Raw genomic sequence first — 18497 nt, forward strand, 5'->3', positions numbered from 1 at the left:
TATCTAGTATTAAGAGATGGCACAGGTTCTGGCTATTACAAACAATGCTGCTATGAACATAGTTGAGCATATACTTTTGTTGTATGATAGGGCATCTCTTGGGTATATTCTCAAGAGTGGTATTGCTGGGTCTAGGGGTAGGTTGATCCTGAATTTCCTGAGAAACCTCCACACTGCTTTCCAAAGTGGTTGCACAAGTTTGCATTCCCACCAGCAATGGATGAGTGTACCCCTTTCTCCACAACCTCTCCAGCAAAGGCTATCATTGGTGTTTTTGATTTTAGCCATTCTGACAGGTGTAAGATGGTATCTTAAAGTTGTCTTGATTTGCATTTCCCTGATCGCTAAAGAAGTTGAGGATGACTTTAAGTGTCTTTTGGCCATTTGAACTTCTTCTGTCGAGAATTCTCTGTTCAGCTCAGTGCCCCATTTTATAATTGGGTTGATTAGCCTTTTACGGTCTAGTTTCTTGAGTTCTTTATATATTTTGGAGATCAGACCTTTGTCAGTTGCAGGGTTGGTGAAGATCTTCTCCCAGTCAGTGGCAACTCACCAAGGCCATCTGGCCTGGGTCTGAAAAAGCCTGGGATAAAACCGGACTCACTGAACATAGCAGACAATGAGGAATACTGAGAACTCAAGAACAATCGCAGAGGGTTTTTGATACTACTGCACGTACTGGCTTTGTGGGAGCCTAGGCAGTTTGGATGCTCACCTTACTAGACCTGGATGGAGGTGGGTGGTCCTTGGACTTCCCACAAGGCAGGGAACCCTGATTGCTCTTTGGGCTGACGAGGGAGGGGGACTTTACTGGGGGAGGGGGAGGGAAATGGGAGGCAGTGGCAGGGAAGAGACAGAAATCTTAAATAAATAAATAAAAAATAAAGATAAAAGAGACGGCACAACAACAAAGAAGACACAAAAAGGCCATACCCATGGCAGTTGATTTTCTTATGTGTTAGGAACTAGTTTAAGGTTTAAGTCCTTCACTTATGTAACTTTTTAAACCCTTAACAACTTATAAAAGAGCATAAACTTTTTCATTTTTTTTATACAGACATCCCTCCCCAAATTACATTAATGGTAAATGACAGAAGGATTGGGGATGCAGCTTGGTTGGTTGGTAGTGTGCTTGCCCAACATGTAGGAGGCCCTGGGTTCCACCCTTACCAGTGCATAAAAACTGGGCATGGTGGTGCATGCCCTTAATCCCAGCACTGGAGAGATGGAGGGGGATGTCAGAAGTTCAAAATCATCTGTAACTACAAAGACAGTTTAGAGCCAGCCTGGGCTGCAGGAGATGCTGTTGCAAAAACAAAAACAGTTTCTTGGTATAGCTAACATTCTTCATACCAGACAGCCCCTAGCAAGAAATTATTCGGCCCAAAACTGTTTTGTATAAAATCGTACAGAATAATACATAAGATTAGCTTGATATCCAATACCAACCGAAAAACACCAACCAAAACTGTGACTTCAGGCTGGCACTCTAGAAACTGTTTTTTGGAGGAAAGTTCTAAGGGATATTCACAGTACATTACAGAAGGTTGTCCACTAGTGAAGGAGCCTAGAGAAAGAACAAACCATAAGGTGAGCTTCTGTCTACCCTCTATATATTATAAAAGAGCACAAACTGCCAATGAGAGGCCCTCTAGTTTTAAAGTAATGGGTAAACATGATGGAAACCTTGTTCATTTTCAAGGCTCGGGGAGGCACACAACTCCCCCTGCTTTATGTCCAAGTAGAGAAAATAGCTCCATGACTGACGTAAAGAGACACTAGAAACTGGAGGATATCCCAGAATGCTTTGTAGCTGGAGAGCTGCCTCACTCTCTACTCATTTTCTTAATTTAAGACTCCTAGCAACTCCTGATAACACTTGCATCTAAATTTGAATCCTAGGCCAAGGAGAGTCCAGAGCCCCAGGAAGCTGTGTCCTTCAAGAAGTAGTACTTCCTGGATCACCAGCGCACAGGATGGAGTGTCCTGTGCACACAAGATGCACACTTGGTTTGGGTTTGTGCTCTTCTGCTTCCTTCCTCAAGTTGCAGTTGGGGAACTGAGCTCAGGAGCTGTTTCTGCTGGGTTTATTATATGTATTTCAAACTGCATTAGCTACCCGTTTAATTTCCAGTGTTCGCCTTCTCTTTGGTTAAGCAGGATTGGCGGGCATTACTGGGCCCTTTCTGAGGAATCCTTACTATTTAAAATTCCTGCTGCAGGGATTAAAGAGATAAAGCCGGAGGAAGCCCTTTGTAGACTGTAAAGTCCTAACCAAATGGACGATGTCACTATGATACTCACCATCAGAGCTGTACCCAGCTTTACTGGTGACTTCAAAACCATTTGGAACCCCTCCCTGCTTCCTGCCCACCCAAAGGGTCCACACTGGTGCCAAGTTTTGGGAATCCCTTCCAGGAAGTTTTGTTTGATACAAATAAATGAATGATTCAAAAATACCACAAGGGTTTCCAAAGCAACATGCACACAAGGAAAAATAAAATAAAAGCTAAGACTGATGGTTTAGATAATGAAAAGATTCTGCCAAAAATAGTAGAGAGCTGGAAAGAGGTGAAGAATGAAATACTCTTCTAAAGATAGCTTCAGCAAGAATGAAACCCCTCTGCACACACTTCAGGGAGAGGAGGACAATGGGTCAAGGATTTACCCCAGTCCAGAAAACCTGTTCTCTGCTGCCACACAGAGGGGCGCTGTGGTTTGGGTTTAGAATGAAAGTCACAAACTGTAGCATAAAACGGTTGTTTTCTTTTTTATTTCCCCAAAGGATACTTCCTAGGACTAGGAAGGTTCACCTCAGTGACTTAAGAGGAAGGAGTTACAGGGCGAGAGAGGGCGTGGACAAAAGAAGAGGTGGTACGAAGACTAAAGCGCGTCCTCGAAAGGCTGAGGACCTGAAGTGTCCTCAGAATCCTTATAAAAAGCCAAGCATCCTGTAAGGGTTGGCTGGGACAGGCCAGGCGAGCACTTACAGCAAGGCTCTTGTCTAACCTCTATGCCGCCTGTGCCTCCATGTGCCCTCCTGCACACACAGACACATAAAGGAAGTAAAGAAGAGGTTACAGGTATGAAACTTACGTTTACAAAATTATCTTGTAAACATTTACAAGAATAGTTCCTCCAGATACTGCTGTAAGGGAGATCTATTTTGGAAATAGGTTTAGGAGGGGGAGAACAAAAATTAAAGGCACTAGCAACAAGCCATGCATAAGAGCCTTGTTTATTTGAGCCAAATTGGCAAAAGCCACAAGGATCAAGGAAATTCCAGGTGGTCACCTGTGTTTAATGAGGATATCCCAACAGTCCCTTTCCTCTAAGGACTGAGGTGGGCGTGGGCATGGGCATGGGCTCGAGGAGGGTCTGCCTCCCATGCCAGGCAGTATGCAACTCAACTTCCCTCCAAAATGATATTGTATTTCTGCCCATCAATCAGAATTAAGAGGCTTATGAGGCACAGGCAGTTGCTGGTAGCAACAGGGCACACACTGGGATTCAGCTGGGCGGAGCCTGCACTGAAGTGGGGAGCACCTGAAGGGTGAGAAAAAGGCCCTGAGCCTGACATACCAGGACAGGGACCTGATGCATAAGAACACAGCGAGAGGACCGGAAACCCTGTGGTCCCTCACCAGCTGCTGGGGCAAGGCTTTTGGTGGTGGTCCTGGTTGCTGACCTTAAAGTTCTCTTGTGCCCCAGGACACTGACTTTTCAGGAGAGGAAACCATCAATGCAGCATCTTAGGAAGAAGAAAGGGCATAGCCAGAGAGATAATTGACTGAAGGGGTACAGTGTCCAAAATCAGCAGCCTCCCCTGCCCCAAATATTCTCCTATCTGATCACTATAGTGGAGACCAGGCAACAGACAGATGTATGAGATCCTGGATGCCTGGGAGGCCATGCTACTTAAGACCCACGTCCTCCTCTCCCCTTACCGTTAAGAAAAGTCCACCAAGCAAGCGAGCCTGCGTGCGGGGCACACTGAGCACGTGTGCATGTTTCCGTGAGCGCTTCTAGCACAAAGCAAGGTCCCACAGGTGGAAAGGGAAGTGCGAGATGCGGGACTTGGGGAGCATAGGGATGGATGGTGAATGCTAAATCCCTGTACATCCTGCCTTGATTGTCCTGGAGCCGACTTTCTAGGCAGAAAGATTCTTCAACCTAGTGCCACCTCCCAGAATTCCTACCCCACCCCCTCTGGGATTCTATAAGCGATTCAGGGAGGGTGACAGTGTCATCAGCGACAGGGGGCAGAGGTGGACCAAGAAGGAACTGAATGTTTAAAAGCAACCATCTCAGCAGGCACTAGAGGATACCCGGGGAATGGAGAATAAGAAACAGCTCTGGGGACACGCCTGGGAGGGTGCAGGGAGCTGGCGTCCTCTTACCTGGCCTGCGGGGAACCATTTTGCAGGGGGCTCAGGTCGCGGTGGGGGCTGCCCGCCTTGGGGAACAGACCCTGCAGTGCCGTCACTTGGGGGGAAGCAAGGCGCTGGCCTGGAACCCCACAGTTGACAAACTTGCCATGTCAAGCCTGTAGGCGCGCGCGTGCTCCGCAGCCCAGGCACCTAGGCTTTTGTTGTGTCGCACGCCTCCCGTCCCCAGCTCGCGCCTGCCTCCCGGTGTCCCAGCACAATCTGGGCCACAGGACCTTTCTCTCTTGCTCCGCCTGGGGACCGCAGTGTCACTTCCCTGGGAATCTCGCGCTAAAGAGATGCCCCCCACCCCCCACCCCGAGCCCCAAGTCCGTGGTAAGCCAGGCAAGCAGCAGCAGCAGCAGGCATAGCGCACTCCTATGGGTCCGCTCTGGCCCTTGGGTTCCCACCCCCACCCTTTCCCTCCCCGCCCCGCCCCCCACTCAGAAGCTGCTCAGAATCCACCCTGTCAAATCCAGCCCATCTGGTGCTGTCACAATCAGTTTCAACCCAATGGTTCCACCAATCTCTGCCTGGAGTTAGAGTTGGGGACCCTCCTTGGGAGGGAGAAAGAAGGGATGCAGTGGAGAGGGGAGATGGACGGCTCTGAATGCCCAGAGAGGGGGCTTGAAGCTTTGACTGTCTGCCCCAAAGCAAGAAACTGAAAGGAGAAGTGGCTATATAGAAGGGGAAGCCTCGCATTCACTTCCCAGTTTCCAGTAAAAAGAAGAAGGGGGCGGGGATCCATTCCATCAGCCACTAGCTCCCTCTGCGCCCCCACTCCTACTTTTTTACTACTGAGCGAAACAAACAGGTCCCCTAATCTTATCATGGAGCTGCCCCAGAGGCTGGCACAACTATTAAAGGACTGTTAACTGGCAGGTAAGAGCTGGACCCAACAGCCACAGGTCCGGTGTCCGAAGTCATCCCCAAGTCCGTTTGGAAGCAGAGCATATGTCAGAAGAAGAACTGGGTATAGGTGGCGAATATGCCCACTGGTTGCCTTTTGCTGGCATTTCTGGACCGAAAGGGAAATCCACTTGGGGCAAGAAAATGTTGGACTCAGTTGAGACTCATTTTGTCTTAAGAGAATTCTCATAAATTTCCATTTTCTCATGAAAATGATACTTTCCAAGAAATGTTGTTTTATTAGCAAATAACGACTTCTAAGATGAGGATTTCACAAACCTAATAGTTTCTCCTTTTGGAGGAATGAGGTATACTTTCCAATAATATCCTCTGTATTATACTTTAGTATAAGCACATATATTTGTGCTGGCTGATAGACGCGTGGATTACCCCAAGAGTTATTTTTTTCCTTTTAAGTCTAATAAAAAATAATAGTATTCCCAGAGACACATAAAAAGTCATGAAGCATAAAAGAATCTAAGCAGAGGGATTATACCTCATTTTGTATATTTATTTCAAGTTCTGGGAAACATTCAATTACCTGGAATGACAAAGTTTGTTGGAGAAATCACTTGATGGGTAAAGAAACCACCAGTGGAAAAGTTGAAAAGAAAGAAAAATTAAGCCATTCATAGAAGTACAATAGCTAGGAAAAAAAATAAATATACTTAACCGTGAAAATTGAATAGAGTTTTAAATTAATGTCCAAGTCATTCTCTTGCTTGATACTGGACTGGGAAAATATGTGCACACTACATTAAGCACCCACCCACTTATCTGGGCACAGGCTGCGTCTTCTGCTCTTTTTATTATAGCCCAGTGGTGCTTACCACGGTGCTATGCAACTCAGCGAATATTGATGGCAAACATCATGCCTGAGCAAAGTTCATTTCCAGTGTGACCCTCTGAAACAGTGGACTCTGTAAGTAAGTGATCGGCAAAGACTGGTTTCCTGTTAAGACTATTTTCCTAATATTCCCTATTTTGAATCTTTGTACATGTGTTTGTTTGTGCATGTATGATATACATGCGTGTAGATATGTGAGAGTACAGGAGCATACGCCATGAAGTGTGTATGGAGGGGAGAGGAGAGACTGAGGTATCATATCGATTCTTGCCCTCCATCTTGTTTGCAAGAGCGTCTCTGTTGTTCATTACTGTGTGCACCAGGCCAGCGCGCCCATGATCTTTCAGGGGCTCTCCTGTCTCTGCCTCCCATCTTGCTGGGATTACAGATTACACTTGGATTACACCTGTGCGTGAGAGCACACACACACACACAGGAACACACACTCTAACTGGGAGCAGCTTACATCACTACTCTGCCCGCAATGAAATTACTGATCCAAATCGACACATGCAAAAGGCATTAAGCAAAACAGTGGAGGGGTACACTGTTTGAATCCCACCATCATCATTGCCTCATCGTTTTTTGTCAACTGCAAGGGAGATAATTACACTAGACAAGGAAGGAATCTTACTTGCTGCATAAAATGGATATGAGAAGAACATAGAAAAAAATCTAATTTCTTTTTTTGGGGGGAGCATGTTCAAGTGTCAGTAAGATGTGTCAGTAGGTGAAGACACTTGCTACCAAAATTGAGGACCTTAGTTTGATCACTGAGACCCCTGAAAGCTGACCTCTGACCTTGCAGATGGGCCTTACCAAACATCCATGCACATATATACATACAGAGGGGAGGGGCAGGGAGGGGGAGATAATCCAGGCCAACATTACATTTAATTTATCTAAGGAGAGCCTATTGTCCTAACTTCTTCTTATGGAGAAGCGAGCAGGTGGAGAAAGAGAGGAAAAGAGCAGACACAACACAGAGGCATGGACAGGACTCAGAAGGTCCCAGCCTTGTCAACTCTGTGTCTTGAGGTGAAATAGGCAGATGCATCTAAGTAGATGGAGGGACCTGCTGTAACCAAGGGCAACTGAAGGGGGCAGGTCTTCCTGTAAAACAGACAGCTATGAAGTATATTTTGGGAACAATTAACAATTCTAAATAAGACTAGAGATGTATGACATGAAGTTTTATTTTACTAGGGAATAAAAAAATTATGATTATAAATTAAATGGCCCTTAATCTTCCAAGGCCATGAGTAATTGTGTCTACTACTCATTTTGGAAAATGTATGTAAATCAAAAATGTTAACTTGGAGAATGTTTTCTCTTGAAGTTTTTGATAGGATGCGAATCTACCTACACATCAGACATGGCATGGAATTCAACCAACAGATTCACCAATGAAATCATGCAATCCACAACAACACATTCATGAATAAACATTTATTTATTTCAACAAATGTTAAGCATTTGTTGATTTTAAGCTGTGGGAAGAACAGCATCCTATTAATCTGGTCTTCCAATTTTTCTGTACATTTGAGAATTTTCTCAAAAAAGCGAAGAAAAATACACTAATAAAAAGGAATCAATAACTACTCATAAGGAAGTTAAAAACATTTAAACAACCTGTCTTCAAATACCAATTTTAGATGGAAATACAGTAGATACCGAGGAAAATTAATAATTTCAATGTATACTCTTTAAGTCAAACAAAGCTGAAAATTAATGCTTAAATCTCAAGGCAAATTTCTAAAGAGAATATTTGAACACAGAAAAAAGAAAAAATCAGTCTAATAAAGAGAACACAAGGCACTGATTCAGGATCGATCAAACACATCGAGTTAAATAAATTTCACTAAGTGAAATCAATATGGAAGGAATACAAGAAGACCACAAAATTAAAGCTATAACATAGTTTTTAAAATATTAAAACTATTTCAGAATGAACAACTTGATGGCATAAATCTAAAAGCAGGTCGTGAGCATTATCATCCTAAAATAAAAATGTAATTAGAACAATCTCATGAGCACAGAACCCTGAAGAATGAGTTGCTGATTTAAAATCCCTGCCCCTGGGGAGGCAGGCTCTGCCTGCCCCTGAATGACACAGTCTCAAGTTATTTGGGCTGGAGAAAGAGGAATACCCTGGCCCTTAAACTATCACTAGATCCAGCACCTTAACCCACCCACCAGGGCACTCCCAAGGCTCCTCGCCTGTTCCTCAGCAACAGAAAGACAAACATTCTACTTCCTTTAGGGTGTATTTTTATTTTATGTGCACAAATATTTGTCTGCACATGCATATGTGTACCTCATTCATGTCTAGTACCCGAGGGGGCCAGAAAAGGGCATAGATCTCCAGGAACTGGAGTCATAGACAATTATGAGTCACTATGTGGGTGCTGAGAATCAAACCTGTGTCCTCAGCAAGGGCAGCCATTGATCTTAGCCACTGGAGCCATTTCCCCAGCTCCTATACTTACTTCTTTTATTAATCAAGCACACGTTACAATTTAACCCAATATCTAGGAAGATAATTATAGGTTGACATCCATGTAAAAGGAAGAGCCCGACAGTGTAGCCGCATTTCAACCACACTGTAGGAAAGTGGTATTCAATCTAGGAGCACACGTGTTGTTTCTGTTCATCAATCCACTGGTATAACAGGCCATATTAATAACTCAAATCAAAAGTGAATTTTTCTCTGCATAGACATGTGAAATATTGAAAAAATTTAACACTCAAATGAAAATACAAGAAGATTGGAGTTTGTGTATGTTTTCTTAACGTGTATGTTTTATTAAAGTTCATTCACACACACACATACACAAACACAGACAGACCCCAGCACCTCACTCACACAGGGACACACTTGGCACATTTGATTCAATCACAGGTAAGTCCAGGGTTCTACCAAATTTTTTAAGTAGGGAATGTTTTATTAGAACCAGAGTAAATGAGTTATACCAGACAAAGGAATAGGAATGGAAGAAATATAAAAACTCTTTTCAGAGGAGGTACTAGCATGCCAGGAAAAATGGCATAAATCAGTGGTGAAATCAACTCAGTGAAATTTAGAGTTGAAAAATTTAAACTACGAATGTCTTTAGGCATCCTCGCTAACGCCAATGGATATGGTCTTAAGGTTTGCGTTTAGCAAACATTTTCACTATCCACAGAGAACACAAAATATCTAGGGAAAATTCTGAGTAGAAATGCATAAAACCAGGGAGGGGGCAAAGATCAAATTCCAGCTTGGCACAATAGATGTCCGCTGGCACCTTATAGAGTGGCTAGACATGAGGGTGGTATCCCTTCCAAGTCACTATGGAATGTCAACCCCGTTACAACAGAAATAATGGCAAGGCCAGTGGGATGGCTCGGGGTGGGGGCAGGTCTTTGCTGCCAAGTCAGGTACATGCCTGCAATAGGAACACTAGGAGGACCCTGGAGAACACTAGTTAGCCGGGCTCACTGAAAGGGTGAACGCCAGTTCAAGGAGAGACCTGACTCCCAGAGATCACCCGGAGTTGACCTCTGGTTCCACACACTCATGTGCAAGAGCATGCACTCCTTCACACACATATACTTGTACAACACAGACACATTCAAAAATGATAAATAAAAATAAAAGAATGAGCATCTTCATTGACAACCTAGTGAAAAGTGATTCTTGGGACTGGAGAGAACTCAGTAAAAGCACTCAGAGGACCTGAGTTCAGTTCCCAGCACCTACCTCAGATATCTCACAAGCACCTATATCTCCAGCTTGAGGTGATCCAATGCCCTCTTCTTCCTTCCATGAGAACTGCACACACAGAACATGCATGTATAAACATAATTAAAAATAAGGGCCAGGCCATAGTACATGCCTTTAATCCCAGCACTTGGGAGGCAGAGGCTGGCAGATCTCAGTGAGCTCAAGACCAGTCTAGTCTACAAAGTGAGTTCTAGAACAGCCAAGACTGTTGCACAGAGAAACCCTGTCAACAAAAAAAAAAGATAAGAAAAGAGAAAAAGATACCTTTGTAAAAAGCTATTCCTTTGTTTTCAATGACACATTAGAAACAAAGATGAAACCACTGCCGATTTCTACTGTCCTTTGGATGTTCAACACGCTCTACCAAGTGGTTCCTCACAGAGTCACAAACCAAACCAAGAAGGACATTTTCCAAAATACCAACAAAACTCAGTAACAGGAACCAATGTCTCAAGCAGCAGTTATGATGGAATCCTATCATAAATAGGATAAGAAGGTCTAGCTAGATGGCTGTGTATGTGAGACAGCTTGCTGGCAATGAGAACCTGGGTTCAAATCCCCAGGGCCCACATGGTGAAAGAGATTCCCACAAGTTTTCCTCTGACCTCCACACAGTGACATGCCATGTGTGTACGCATACACACGTATATAAAATAAACAAACAAACAAATGGCAAAAAAGTTAAAACAAATTTTCATACATCACTATAGACCTTCCTTTAATAACAAGTCAGAAAATTACATTCAGACTCAAATGTTGTGAACATGGTACTTTAACTCAAGCTGTTGATTAAACACTAATATTCAGACAGAATAAACTTACCTTTATTTTCCAGGAATTCTTTTTTGTTCTGGCTTTACAGCTCATCTCTAAATATTAGAAGGTAAAGGGTCACTCACTTTGCAGTCTTTGCTGGGCAGCTTCTATTCTGTTCTGACTGAGGACAAATGAGCAAGCATTTGCAGGTACAGCGGAAGAAAGCCTTCTCCTACAGCAAGTGCCAAGGGGATTGTTAACTTGGATATCTCCTGCATGGCTGCTGAATGTGCTCTCTTGTGATTATGGCTATCTTTGTTTCATCACAGCTACTCTTTCCTAAGGAATTTGATTTTGTGGGGAGCTAAGTCTATAGCTGTGACTTAGGTCTTCTGCCTTCAGCACAGCTGGGAGCAGGATTCCACTCAACTCCCCACATGCCGCAGCCTCAGCTGGGAAGACCACTGACTTATAGTTTTATTGTTTAGAAAGAAATTAAAAATACAATGCAATTAATTAGTTATCCTCCCAGGCCTTGTTATCCTCCCGGAATTTGGTAACAAAATAAAAACCTACCCAGTTCACCATCTTTCTGTTCTTAATCCTTTTAAATTATTTTTGTGTGTATGAGAGTGTTTTGCCTGAACATACATATGTATGGGTACCATGCACATGCCTGCTGCCCAAGGAATCAGAATAGGGATAGGATCACCTGTAACTTGAATTAGGGGTGATTGTGAGCTATGGGGTGCTAAGAACAAAACCTGGTTCCTCAGCAAGATAAAACGTGCTCTTAACTCTAAACACAGAGAAGAGTCTCCAGTCCTGTTATTAATTCTTAAATATAATGGCTGTTTATCAATATTATTTTAGTCATCATTTGTGTATACCTGTGTGTGTGTATGTAAGTGTGTGTGTGTGTGTGTGTATGTGTGTGTTTACACAATGGAGGAGATAGATGTGCATCTATGTGGAGGCCAGGGTCTTCTTCACCTTAATTTGAGATAGGTCTCTCATTGAACCTGTAGTTCACCAAGATGGTCAGCCCTATAGATGCCTCCGCCTCCCAGTGCTGGGATGAAGGCAAGCAATTTGGCTTGCATACATGGATTCTGGAGGGATCAACCTCAGGTCCTCATGCCTGTGTAGATAAGCACTTTATTAACATATGTCAAGCCCAACCATCATTTACTCATCAAACAGTATATGAAAAGTTATGTTAAGCTAGGTTAATAATTAAGAAGCTTACAGTCCCTAAGCAAAAATATTTCATGGCCTCAGTTTTCAGTAACATTACTAACAGCTTTAATTGATAACTTGACAAGCCTGGACTCACATAATGTGGAAGAATCTCAAGGGAGTAATTGGGTTTTTTAATTGATTTTATTGAGCTATACATTTTCTCTGCTCCCTTCCCTTCCTCTCCCCTCCCCTTCAACCCTCACCCATGGTCCCCATGCTTAGGAGATCTTGTCTTTGTCTACTTCCCATACAGATTAAATCAATGTATGTGCCTCTTAGGGTCCTCACTGTAGTCTAGGTTCTTAGGGATTCTGAATTGTAGGCTGGTTTTTTCTTTTTTTGCTTTATGTCTAAAAGCCACTTATAAGTGAGTACATATGATATTTATAATTCTGGGTCTGGGTTACCCCACTCAATGTGATGTTTCCATCCATTTGCTTGCAAATTTCAAGATGTCATCATTTTCTTCTGCTGTGTAGTACTCCATTGTGTAAGTACCACATTTTCCTTATCGGTCAAGGGGCATTTAGTTTGTTTCCAGGTCTTGGCTATGACAAACAATGCTGATATGAACATAATTGAGCAAATGTACTTATGGTACAATTGAACATCCTTTGGATATATACCCAAAAGAGGTATTGCTGGGCTTGAGGAAGATTGTTTCCTAATACTCTGAGAAATTGCCACACTGATATCCACCGAAGCTACACCAGCTTGCACTCCCACCAGCAATGCAGGGGTGTTCCCTTTACCCAACAACCTCTCCAGCATAAGTTGTCATATTTTTGATCTTGGCCATTCTTACAGGTGTAAGATGGAATCTCAGAGTTGTTTTGATTTGCATTTCTCTGATGACTAAGGATGTTGAGCATTTCTTCAAGTGTTTTTCAGCCATTTTAGATTCCTCTGTTTAGAGTTCTCTGTTTAGGTCTGTACTACATTTTTTATTGAATTATTTGTTCTTTGGCTGATGATTTTCTTGAGTTTTTTATATATTTTGGAAATTAGTCCTCTGTCTGATGTGGAGTTGGTGAAGATCTTTTCCCATTCTTTAGGCTGTCATTTTGTCTTGTTGACCTTGCCTTTTGCTTTACAGAAGCTTTTTAGTTTCAGGTGGTCCCATTTATCAATTGTTTCTCAAAGAACCAACTCTTTGTCTCATTGATTCTTTGTATTGTTTTCTTTGGTTCTATTTTGTTTATCATCGTTCAATTTGATTATTTCCTGCTGTCTAGTCCTCCTGGGACTTCTTTTGTTCTAGAGTTTTCAAATGTTCTCTTAATTAATTAATGTGGGGATTTTCCCAGCTTCTTTATGTAGGCATTTAGTGCTATGAACTTTCCTCTTAAGACTGATTTCATTGTGTCCCATTAATTTGGGTATGTTGTGTGATCATTTTCATTGAATTTTAGGAAGTCTTTAATTTCTCCCTTTACTTCTTCCTTGACCCATTGATGATTCAGGAGAGCATTGTTCAATTTCCATGTGTTTGTGAGCTTTCTGAAATTAGTGTTGCTGTTGAATTCTAATTTTAAGCCATGGTGATCTGATAAAATACATGGTGTTATTCCAATTTTTTTGTTATCTGTTGTTACCTAGTATGTGATCAATTTTTGAGAAGGTTCCATGAGGTGCTAAGAAGAAGGTATATTCTTTTCTGTTTAGATGGAACATTCTATATCTATAGATATATTCTATATCTATTAAGTTCATTTGAGTCATAACATCTGTTAGTTCCCTTATTTCTCCATTTACTTTTTGTCTGATTGACCTGTCCAGTGGTGAGAGTGAGGTGTTGAAGTTTCCCTTTATTAGTGTGTGAGCTTTAATATGTATTTAAGCTTTAGAAGTGTTTCTTTTACATATGAGAGTGCCCTTGATTTGGGGCACAGATGTTCAGTATTGAGATTTCCTCTTGATGTATTTTTCTGTGACTAATATGAAAATGTCACAAAGTCATCCTCTGACCTCAATATGTACAAGTACACACCCAGGAACACATGATGTGCAAAAGTCCTAACAGTGTGTCCAGGTTATGCCTATAACATGTATTTGCAACAGACATGAACTTTGTGTCTATATTCAGATCCTATCCCCAACATATCTAGTTCTATATATACAAATGTTCCAAAATCTAAAAATTACACAGCCAAAGCACTTGTGACACCAGGCATTTCAGACAAGGGACTCAGTCTGCAAGGGTCATAGTTTCGGTTTACTCTCCGACATAACTCAGTATTCAGGACCTGCTATGGGTCCAACAGGCCCTGGGTTTCTGACCCACTGTCCTGAAGCACACACAACTATTGCTATCACAGACACTCCATGTTTAATAGAAGGAATGCGCATAATTTTAACTGATTAACTTCTAAAATTAAACCTAAATTAGTTCTTGAATGGCTAGCTATAACTACACCAAGATTATTTCCAGATAATTAAAATACTGTGTTCATTGCCCTTGTATAAGCTATTATAAATATCAGCAAATTAATACCGTAAAAACACCACTGCAAAGATTCATTGCACACTGTGCATTCACAATTGAAACCTTTAGGACTGATAGCCACTGTCACTTTCTTAACACTATAGGTATTTATATAGTCTTACATTGTCTGCTGGGCATGCAAGAGTATATTTTCTCAAACTATAAATGTGAATTTTCTGAATCCATTATATGAATTATGAATCTAACCAAACGTGTAGGTCCTCACAAAAGCTTAGAATCCCAAATTACTCTCTAAAAGGTTAGAGTGAGCCTTTAAAATGTCAGGAGGGTGTGGAGATGAGACTGGTGAGGTGACACAGGGCCAAGTGCTTGCCAGACAAGTGTGAGGACCAGATTCTTGATTCCCAGCACCCACTTAACCATCAGGTGCATGTGTTCACTTGTAATTTTCTGTTTCTGGGAAGGCAGACATGCGGTATCCCTCAGAGCAAGCTGGTTAGCTAGACTAGCCACATGGGTGATCTCTGATTCAACTGAGAGATTCTGCCTCAATGAAGGTAAAGAGCTATGGGGGAAGACTCATGTTGTCAGCTTTCAGATTCCACACAAATGCACACGCATGCACCCATGCGCCAACATGTATGTGAACATATATAAACACATGCACATAGCCCACACTTGCAGCATACAACTGAGAATTTCCTATGAGAAGAATAAAATTCTTAGAGTCACCTGAAGAGACACTGAAGTAAGATAAGGCAAAGAACTAAGTCTACTAGACACTGGAGAACTTCACTGTAATGGGACGACCTTTTTAGAAATAAATTCTAGGTATCCAGAGAATTGGTGCTGTTTTTATGCTGTGTCAGCCTAGCAGGAGAGGCTAGGTTTCCCTATGATGACTAACAACCTCCTATTTGGAAAGTGTTAAAGAAAGGCTCATTTCTTCTTCATGTTGCTTGTCTGAAAGCCCTGCTCACAGTGAACTCTCTATGACTTCGGCTTCAGAGGAAACTAATGTCTTAAGAACAGCAGGTTGTGGGGCTGGGGAGATGACTCCGTTGGTCAGGTGCTTGCCCAAAAAGCATGAGGAGCCAAGTTTGATCCTCCTGCACCACATATAAAGCTAGATGCAACTGCATGTGCCTGGGCAGGTGAGACAGGAGGCTAACTGGGCCTTGTTTATCAGTCAGTCAAATCAAATCGGAGAGCTTCAGGTTCAGTGAGAGACCATATCTACGAACCTAAAGCGGAGAGTAACTGGGAAAGACACTTGATGCTGCCCTTTCTATAGATACTGTGTTGGCTTGAATGAGAATACACCACCACCACCACCACCACCCCTGGCTCATATGTTTAAACAATTGATGTATGACCAGCTAGGGGCTGCAGAAGAGATGCTTCTTTAAAATAAAACTAAAAAAGTTTCCGTGGAAACCAGCAAATCAACAAGGATGTTTCTCAAAGGATTAGAAACGGACCTTCCACATGACCAGCTCTACTCTTCCAAGTATTTCCCCAAGCGCCATTAGTCAACACATCACAGAGGTACACACACACACACACACACACACACACACACACACACACACACACCAGTGTTCACTTCAGCACTGTTCATAACAGCTATGCTATGGGACCAAACTGGGTGCCCAGCAACAAAGGAGTCAATAACGAAAGGGTGGTTTATATACACAACAGATTTTTCTTAGCTATGAAGAATGAAGCTCTGTCATTTCAGGAGAAATGAAATCATCATTGTAAGGAAATTAAGGCAATCTAAGGTAGATAAATAATTTATGGTTTTCTTCTTTGTGTTTCCTACATCTTGTATACTCAAATAAAATGAGTATATATTAAATAAAAATGGAAGCAGAATTGTCTAAGGAAACAAGGGAGTCCTTGGGAGAGGGTGGGGAGAGGAAGGTGAGGCTGAAGGGAGCCAGATGAGAGGGCACTGTGCTCAGCATGGAACATCTACCTGCACAGAAATCCTAACAGCATGAAAAGCGCTCTGGGTGGGACGTATGTCTCAATGGTAGAGCCCTTGCCTGGCATGCACAATGCCCCGACTTCTATCTCCATCATAGCAAAATCAAATCAGATTTTTCAGAAATTAATTAAACAGAGATGTTTTCCCTACTGAGCAATATCAGTGCAGTGGCGCATTTTAAAGCATGGTTCACTCAATGATTTTACTTACAAAACTACCTCTTGTTTTCTTAAATTATTAAGAACAATTTTTAATGGTTTCTTGACTGTTTATTATTGTAAACTTACAATGTATGCCCCAGAGTTTAAACATCCTCAGATTTCCAAAATTTCAAAAGATCAGAACTTAACTGTCTAATTTCTGCCTTTTATTTTCTTTCTTCCTGCAGGGCCCAGAGAACAAATGATTTCTCAGTTGTTACAAAGTGGCAGAATCAAGACTGGACAATGAGCCAGTGGGAGGGCTCAGTAGGTAAGGGCACTTGCCACTAATCCTGATAACCTGGCTTGGATCTCTGGGACCCACACAGTGGAAGTAGAGAATCTTCTACTATAGGTTGTCATCAGACCTCCACAAATAGATGGTGGCATTTGCACATTGCATACACACACACCCCACAAAATAAGTAAATGTAATTTGGAAAAAGACTGAATGTACTTAGAGCTTTCAAAGACTAAAACTAAAATCAAAGAGAGGTGAGTGAGTCCAGTGCTGTCCCTGTGTCTCTTCTACTCTTAGGAAGTGAAGTGGGGGGGGCATCACTGTAAAGATGAGTAGGTACATGTGGGATCTCCTGGGACACTCTAACATGCCTAATTAGGGGTGAGAATGTCAGCTTGACTGTATTTAGAGAAAACGCAATGACGCTCTGCCCCACAGAGTAGGATTAAGTTGATAGAGCTCATTATCCAACCAGAGCTAGGAGAAGCTAGAGACAGAAATAGATCTAAATGGCCTATATAAATTAATAACAGGTCCATCACAAGTAATGAGTAAAAATGGTTATGTGTGGTCATGCTATGGGAGTTTGAAGCTGACATCAAAGAGTTGTGGTGTGGCCAACACGGTCAGACACAGAAATGGTAGGTGGCCAAGGTGCTCCCTGGCAAGTCTTACTTCCATTTAGGAAAAATCTCCAAACACCATAGTATGTGAGGTTACAGTGAGGTTGTTGGACAAGGTTCAGAAATGGACATTCAAGGATCAAGTCATTTGGGATGACAAAATGACACAATGAATACAAAGTGTTTGCTACTTAAGCAGAAGATCACGAGTTCAGATCCCCTGCACTCACATTTAAAAGCCTGGCACAGCCCTGCACACTTGTGATCTTAGGGATGGTAAGGCAGAATTAGAAAGATCCCTGGGGCTCCTCTTCAGTGAGGCAATGCCCCAAAAAATAAGTAAATGAGTAAATTCATAAATTCTTAATAAATAAATTTGATGGAGTCTCACGGAGAAAGATACATGATGCTAATCTCTGGCCCACACATGCATGCACAGACAATCAAGCACCCACACACCATGCTTTGACTATACATTAACTACGACAACTGTAACATTTCCTATTCTCACAGGGAGGCATGAGGGACGTCTTCTCCTCCTAACTTGAGGTAGCCTCAGATCTCCACAATCCCACAAGGAAGTCTGCATAAAGAGGCTGGTACGCTTGTCTCCTTGGATTGCTCAGATAAGAAACAAGAATTCTCCAGACCGCCTGAATCTGTGAACCTTTTGTGGTTTTTCTGTCAACACATGACGTCAACGCAGCAATTCCAAACTCTCCTCACTACACGGCAGCAGACGCTGCCATTACTTCTCTATGTGTGGCACGTGGTTCCCAGCCCACCATGGAGTATATGTGCCTAGCTGTATGTGCTTATTGAAAGATTTCATCTGCTCAGAAGTGTCAGACAACCTTTATGTTAAATCTGATTGTGGACATCCCAGGAAGGACGCTGGGAAGATGGCTCAATCAGAAAAAGGCTTCAAGCCTGAGGACTAGAATTAGATCCCAGAACCATTATGTAAAAAGTTCAATGTGTCAGGACACAAAAGTAAACCCAGTGCCAGAGAAATGGAGACACACAGATCTCTGAGGCTCACTGGCC

General features: G+C 42.4%; 1 protein-coding gene across 3 annotated transcripts in view; it reads right to left on the bottom strand.

The window, feature by feature from the left end:
- Positions 1 to 18497, bottom strand: part of Nckap5 (NCK associated protein 5) — a 791944-nt gene that overhangs the window by 585303 nt on the left and 188144 nt on the right. Inside the window, exon 1 of one of the 3 annotated variants that reach the window (XM_075987772.1) lies at positions 4401 to 4661. The exons of the other annotated variants lie outside the window; for them this stretch is intronic. The gene's annotated coding sequence lies outside the window, so the exon portion shown is untranslated. Of the gene's footprint in view, positions 1 to 4400; positions 4662 to 18497 lie in introns of those variants that run through there. 3 annotated transcript variants of the gene reach the window in all.

Source organism: Microtus pennsylvanicus, chromosome 10 (genome assembly GCF_037038515.1).
Source record: "Microtus pennsylvanicus isolate mMicPen1 chromosome 10, mMicPen1.hap1, whole genome shotgun sequence".
Taxonomy (NCBI): Eukaryota; Metazoa; Chordata; class Mammalia; order Rodentia; family Cricetidae; genus Microtus; species Microtus pennsylvanicus.